This window comes from Neoarius graeffei, chromosome 14 (assembly GCF_027579695.1).
Source record: "Neoarius graeffei isolate fNeoGra1 chromosome 14, fNeoGra1.pri, whole genome shotgun sequence".
NCBI lineage: Eukaryota > Metazoa > Chordata > Actinopteri > Siluriformes > Ariidae > Neoarius > Neoarius graeffei.
In genome coordinates, this window is record NC_083582.1 from 4508867 (window position 1) to 4515862 (window position 6996).

A 6996-nucleotide genomic window follows, 5' to 3' on the forward strand; every position below is an offset into this window, starting at 1 on the left:
GTTGATGTTATGGTATAGGAAGTGGTTGCTAGGATGTTGCTAGGTGGTTGCAGAGTATTTACTTGGTATTTCAGGTGGTTGCTTGGTCATTTCTATGGAATCAAATGTTCTTGCTAGTTTGTTACTTTGGTATTGCAGGTGGTTGCTAGGGTGTTGCCAACTAGTTGCTAGGTCATGTTATAGTATTGCAGGTGGTTGCTAGGCCATTTCTCTGGTATTACAAATGCATACTAGTTTGTTACTTTTGGTATTACATGGGGTTGCTAGGGTGTTGCTAGGTTATTGCTATGGTATCCTGGGGGTTGTTAGATCATTGCTGGTGGTTGCTAGGGTATCACAAGTGTTTGCTAGGATGTTACAATTTGGCTGCATGATTGCTATGGTATCCCAGATGGTTACTAGGGTTTTACTAGGCAGTAGCTATGGTATACAAGAGCGTTAGTACGTTGCCTGCAATCATATTCCAAATGGCTGTTATGGAATTCCTAGGTTGCTAATGTATGAAGTCGAGGCAGGTTATTTGTATCAAACTTTTAACAACAAACATTGTCACAAAGCAACTTGACAGAAAAATAGAGTTTAAACTTATGAACTAATTTTATCCCTAATACATTTATTTATCCCTGATGATGAAGCCTGAGGTGACAGTGGTAAGAAAAAAACTCCCTCAGACAACATGAGGAAGAAACCTTGAGAGGAACCAGACTCAAAATGGAACCCATCCTCATCTGGGTGATAACAGATAGCGTGATTATAAATGTGTCACCAGGAAATTCATTATAGTTTAACAGGAAGTCTGTTTTGTTGAAGTTATAAACTGTTCATTGATGGAGACTTGAGTGCAAAATTGTTCATGACAACTGCAATCCTAAAGTTATAATGATGATTGGAGTCCTAAACCATTGGCGCAAAACTGTAAGTGTCCGGAGCCATCGTCTAAGTGTTTTGACTGTCCATATGGGGCTGTCCTCCACAGGAGCGATGTGATGAGACTCCAGCCCAAAGTAGGGCATCAGGATGGATCAGGCAGGTCTGAAGAGGAGGAGAGGCCAGCATCACTGGTATCTTGGGAGTGATATGTAACGAGCAAGAGAGAGAGAGAGAGAGAGAGAGAAAGCACAGGTTGTTAGGTATGTCTATGACAGTTAGTAACTATATATACTGGTCTTGGGCATGACTTTAAACTGCAACCGGTGGTGAGTCTCAGGTCCAGGAGGACTTGAATATTGGGGAAAGTGGAGTTACCCCTTAATCACCATTGCTCCCAGGTCCACTCTGACCTGGAGTTGTAGCACCTGCCTGGGTTACAGCTATGGGTTAAATAGTACATCACCAATAAGGTGCTGGCAGCAGGGTGCTTTTTGGTGCAATGTGGCAGATGAACCCAACAGGGTCAATGGCACACCACCTGATGGCATGTGGAAAAGCCACTCAAATGGCCAACAGATGTCATCACTCGGCAAGTCAGTTGTCACTGCGGGGCAACTTCCATACCCATCAGGCCTGTGACACTTTGGGACACTACTTGCATCAGGTCTGGAGGTCCAGAGAGACAACACGATGGGGGCATGTCATCACTTGTCTTACCATACTGTGCATGGTGCTTTGTTAGGAGAGGAGATAGGCCATTCATGCCACCACTGCAGACAACTCTGGTGTGGGCCTCTTGGCTCATCTGCATTTCTGTGCATCCTAATGAAGCCATCATCATCGCTAGAGATGGGCAGCTAGTGATGATGATATACACTATATACAGCGTGTTTCAAAAAATTTGATATTATTTGAGATGTAAATATCTCAGAAACTACATAGTCTAGTCAAATGAAACTGAACAGGTTTAATGTTGAGCAATATATGATTTATTCCTCAAATTTTGAATGAGAAATTCAAAGTTATGTGGATTCCATGAACAATTTCACAAATTTTCAATATGCGTGCCGCCTGAGACACAGACACATGCAGCCTTCCTCTTTGACCTTTTTGTGCCATGCCCAAATCTGCATTGCAGTTGATGCATTTTTAGAGAATTCTCTCATAATGCATGCTGCACAGTCTTGTTCGACTGTGTTCAAGCATACTCTAAAACACAAAACGCCTTTTATTTTCCAGTGAATGGCATTTCTTTACCTAAAAAGATTAAAAAAAAAAAACAATTAAACATAAAATTTTGACCTGTTTCCACACATACTGTTAAAATTTGAGGTCAGTTGAACGAGAATTGGTGAAGTTATTAGATTGTGAAATGATATCAAATTTTTTGAAACACCCTGTACTATATAACTATTACACATATTTTTTAGGATGTTGCTAGGTGGTTGCTAGGTCAATGCTATGGTATCCCAGGTGGTTGGTTAGTTTATTGCAATGGTATCCTAAGTAGATACAACGTGACTGCTGTATGGTTGCTATGGTATAGCCATATGGTACAGCCAAAGCTTTTTATTTTTCTTTTTTCCCCTTTGTTTTTCTTTTTGTGTTTGTATGGTTTGATGTTGTTCTTTGTTTGAATGTTCTTTGTTTGAATGTATTGTCTGCTGATTGTGGCGTAGCTCCAGACCCAGTTTTGAGCGTCGGTTTCCTTCAGGCCTTGGTCCACCATGGGTAGTGCCTGTGCCCCTCATGAGGGACTGCAGTGAGCTCATTGTGCTCTTTAACATTGTGGTTGCCAAGTGCTCTGTGCTTCTATACTTCTGTACTTGGCGCAGTGTTCTGAGCAGTGTTGCCTAGTGGCATCGTGGCAGCTGTACAGGCGATGTGGGACATATCCTCATGCACCTTTTGGTGGGATTGTGGGTAGCTACGCCACTGGAATTACATCCTGACCCTCTTGGGTGGATTTTTTTTTTTTTGTAATTGTAAAGCAACCTTGGGAGTGAGAAAGGTGCTATATAAGTTCAACTTATTATTATTATTATTATTATTATTATTATGTGACAGATCTCTGATTTTGGGAAACAGAGGAATGGGAAGCAGGCTTCAGAACAAGTGAGTTATTTTATTTTGTACACTTTTCAGTGACTTTTCACTAAACAAACAAACACACACAACAAGGTGTCACAGCTCTCTCTTTCATTCCTGACTGTCTGAAAGACACACAGAGACACAAGTTAATAGACAGCCAGTAATTTGGCACAGGTGCACCTCATTATATGTTACCTGCTGGTTCAACCTGCCTCCTCACTGTTCACAGCCAACACTTGACTATGCCCCGACCACCATATACCCCCACCACCTGACTCAGGCCAAGGAGCTGTCTGGCCTGCAGTTGACTCCCACCCCCTGGTGGCAGAGGTAATCTGCCACCACCATCTGTGCCCCTGACCAGTGGACCACCTCGAAGGGATGAAGGGCCAGATACCAACGAGTGATCCATGTGTTGGCATCCTTTATGTGGTGGAGCCACTGGAGTGGGGCATGGTCAGAACAGAGGATGAATGGGCATCCTAGCAGGTAATAGCAAATAGTGAGGACTGCCCATTTGATGGCCGGACACTCCTTTTCTATGGTGCTGTACTTCGACTCTTGCATAGAGAGCTTACAACTGATGTACAGCACTGGACGCTCTTCCCCCTCCATCACCTAGGACAAAATGGGTCCCAGCCCTCTGCCTGATGCATTGGTCTGTAAAACAAAAGGGAGAGAAATGTCAGGAGAAGGCAACAGCTGGCCCCCATACAAAACTGCCTTTACCTGAGCAAAATCCCGTTCGCACTGCTCTGTCCAGTGGACCGGATCTGGTGCCCCCTTTTTAGTGAGGCCACTCAGCGGGCTGGTGATGTCTGAAAAGTTAGGCACGAGCCGCCTATAAAAGCCAGCCAGCCCCAGGAAATGTCTCACCCCCCTTTTTGGTCTTTGGTCACAGGAAGGTCACAATCACTGCAGTCATCAATTTGGGGACACACCTGCCCATGACCCAAATGGAAGCCCAGATACTGTACTTCCATCTGTCCAATTGCACACTTCATTGGGTTTGCTGTGAGCCCAGCATGCCTCAGCAACCTCAGAACCACCCTCAGATGTTGTAGGCACCACTCCTAATCATAACTATAAATGATTATATCATCTGAGTAGGCTGCCGCATACACATTGTGGGGATGGAGAATTCGGTCCATGAGATGCTGAAACATCGCTGGAGCCCAAACAACCCAAAAGGAAGGGTGACAAATTGGTGTAAGCCAAATGGAGTGGAAAAGGCCGTTTTCTTGTGGGATAATGGAGTCAAGGGGATCTGCCAAAATCCCTTTGTCAAATCCAGTGTCAAGTAAAAGTGAGCTGCGCCTAACTGATGGAGCAGTTCATCAATGTGGGGCATTGGGTATGCATCAAATTTAGACACCGCGTTGACTTTTCTATAGCCCATACAGAACCGGACTGACCTGTCAGTCTTGGGAACCAAGACCACTGGGCTGATCCAGTCGCTGTGCCACTCCTTAATAACTCCCATCTTAAGCATAGCCTGGAGTTCATCATGAACAACATTTTTCTTGTGTTCAGGGAGCCAATACGGATGGCTGCACACCATCACCCCTGAGGGAGTCTCAATGAGGTGTTCTATGAGGTTAGTGTGACCAGTGAGGGGTGAGAACACATCACAGAATTCCTCCTGCAACCTAATTACCAGTGCTCTCTGGGACAGTGAGAGGTGGTCTCCACAGGGGACCAGGGTGAATTGGGCCACTCTTTTTGGACTTACCTCCGGTCCCAGCTCTCCCCTCTCCAGAACTACCATTGCCAGAGCCACAGGAACCTCCTGTCTCCATGGTTTCAGGAGATTGAGGTGGTAAATTTGACATGTGTCACCCCATCTGGCCATTTGACCTCATAGTCAACCTCCCCAATTTGCTGTGTGACCTCAAAGGGCCATTGCCACTTAGAGAGCAATTTTGAGCTTGAGTTGGTCAGTAAAATAAAGACTTTACCTCCCGGTGCAAATTCCCTTAGCCATGCCCCTCTGTTGTACAGGCGAGCTTGACATTCTTGGGCCTCTTGCAAATTCTCCTCGGTTGTGTAACTCAGTGCATGGAGTTTTGCTCTCAGGTCAAGAACATATTGAATTTCATTTTTACTTTGAGAAGGCCCCTCCTCCAAATTTTCTTAAATGATGTCAAAGACACCATGGGGCTTACGCCCATACAGCAATTCAAACAGGGAAAACCTGGTGGAGGCTTGTGGGACCTCACGCACTACAAACAACAGATGGTCAAGCCACCTGTCCCAATTTTTAGCATCCCCATGAATAAACTAACAAATCATGTTCTTAAGTGTTTGGTTAAATCGTTTGACCAGCCTATCCATTTGTGGATGATAAACACTAGTACTAATCAATTTAATCCCCAATAATTCATATAATTCATGCAGTGTATGTGACATAAACATAGTGCCTTGATCAGTCAGGATTTCTTTCAGAATCTCGACTTGGGAGATGACGCAGAAGATCGCCTCCACAACACTACGTGCTGAGATACTGTGGAGAGGCACTGCTTCCGGGTATCGCATTGCATAATCCACAATGACTAATACAAAGCGATACCCACGTGCAGCTCGATCTAATGGCTTGATGAGATCCATGCCAATTCTTTCGAAGGAGATCTCCATCAGTGGCAATAGGTGCAATGGTGCGTTTGGTGTGGCCGCTGGATTTACCAGCTGGCATTTGTGACATGCAACACACCATCTGCGGACATCGGTGCAAATCCCTGGCCAATAGAAATGGGCCATGAGACCATTCACTGTTTTATCCTGCCCTAAATGCCCAGCCATAGGATTATGATGACACAGTTGTTGGTCCCAAAGAGCCGCAGGGAACTTTTATTCCATGTGCAAAGTGCAAAGTTATGCTGGAGGATTTGGCCATCAATTACTTTCACTTGGTCAAAGGCATGTCTCAGAGACTCGTCACATGCCTGCACCTATGGGAAATCCCCTAAGGGATTCCCCAGAGAGGGAGGAGGGCTCTCCCCACTCTCTGTGTCATCATGATGTGGAGCTGACACGGGAGTGCCTGAGACTGCTTCCCAGCCAACATTGCAGTGGGATTCCCCCGTGATGTGCTACTGCAGGACTCACCCACTACTATTTGTTTCATTAATGTTTTAAACCCCTGCCAATTGGTCCCCAGGATAAGTGGGTGACTGAGACTTGGACTAACCGCAGTGTCTACACTACGCTTTTCTCCCTGGAAGTGTATAATGATGGGCATCAGCGGATATTTGTGTATATCACTGTGCACACACTTAACCTTCAACAAACATGCATTTCCCAGTGCCCCACATTGAGTCAGGCTTTGATGTATGAAGGTTTGATTACAACCTGAATCCACCAAAGCCTAATGTGTACCCCCTTGAATACTCACAGCTATCCTGTATGCCTCTGCTCAATCAGGGGAAGCCTGAGGTGCATTGGGAACACAAATCAGTAACCCTGCCTCCTTGCTGATTCCCCTTCCCTCCATGTTTACAGACCTGTCCAGGCTCGCTCACGGTTCTGGTGGGCATGGATGAGTTCATTTGTAGAGAGAGAGTGTTAATGGCAGTACAGACACAGAAGGAGAGGGGAGAGTGGAAACACGGGGATAGACATGGGTGCTGGGAGCAGGTTTCGGGGGAGTTGGCCCCCATTTCTGCGGGGCTGGGATAGGGGAGGGGTGAGGAGATGGAGAGGGGGAAGGAAAAAGCGAAAGTGATAGAGAGAGAGAGAGGGAGTTGTCACAGAGCCTGCTTCTGGATATGCCATCAGATGATCCTCAGCCAGTCAGACAGTCTCCTCCAGCGATGTCGTTCGGTGACACTGGAGCCACAGACTGGGCCCAGCTCCATATTACCTGCCAATCCTCTCCCTGGGCTTCAAACAGATCCTGGAAGCGCCAGTCCAGGTTGACAGAAAGCGCGATGAGGGTGTGCTGCTGGCACTGGAGGTCATTGGCAAGCATTTGGAGGAGTTCTTGGACTGGTTCGGATTCCATAGTGGCGTTCGTTCCTCAGACCTGGGGTTTTGGCA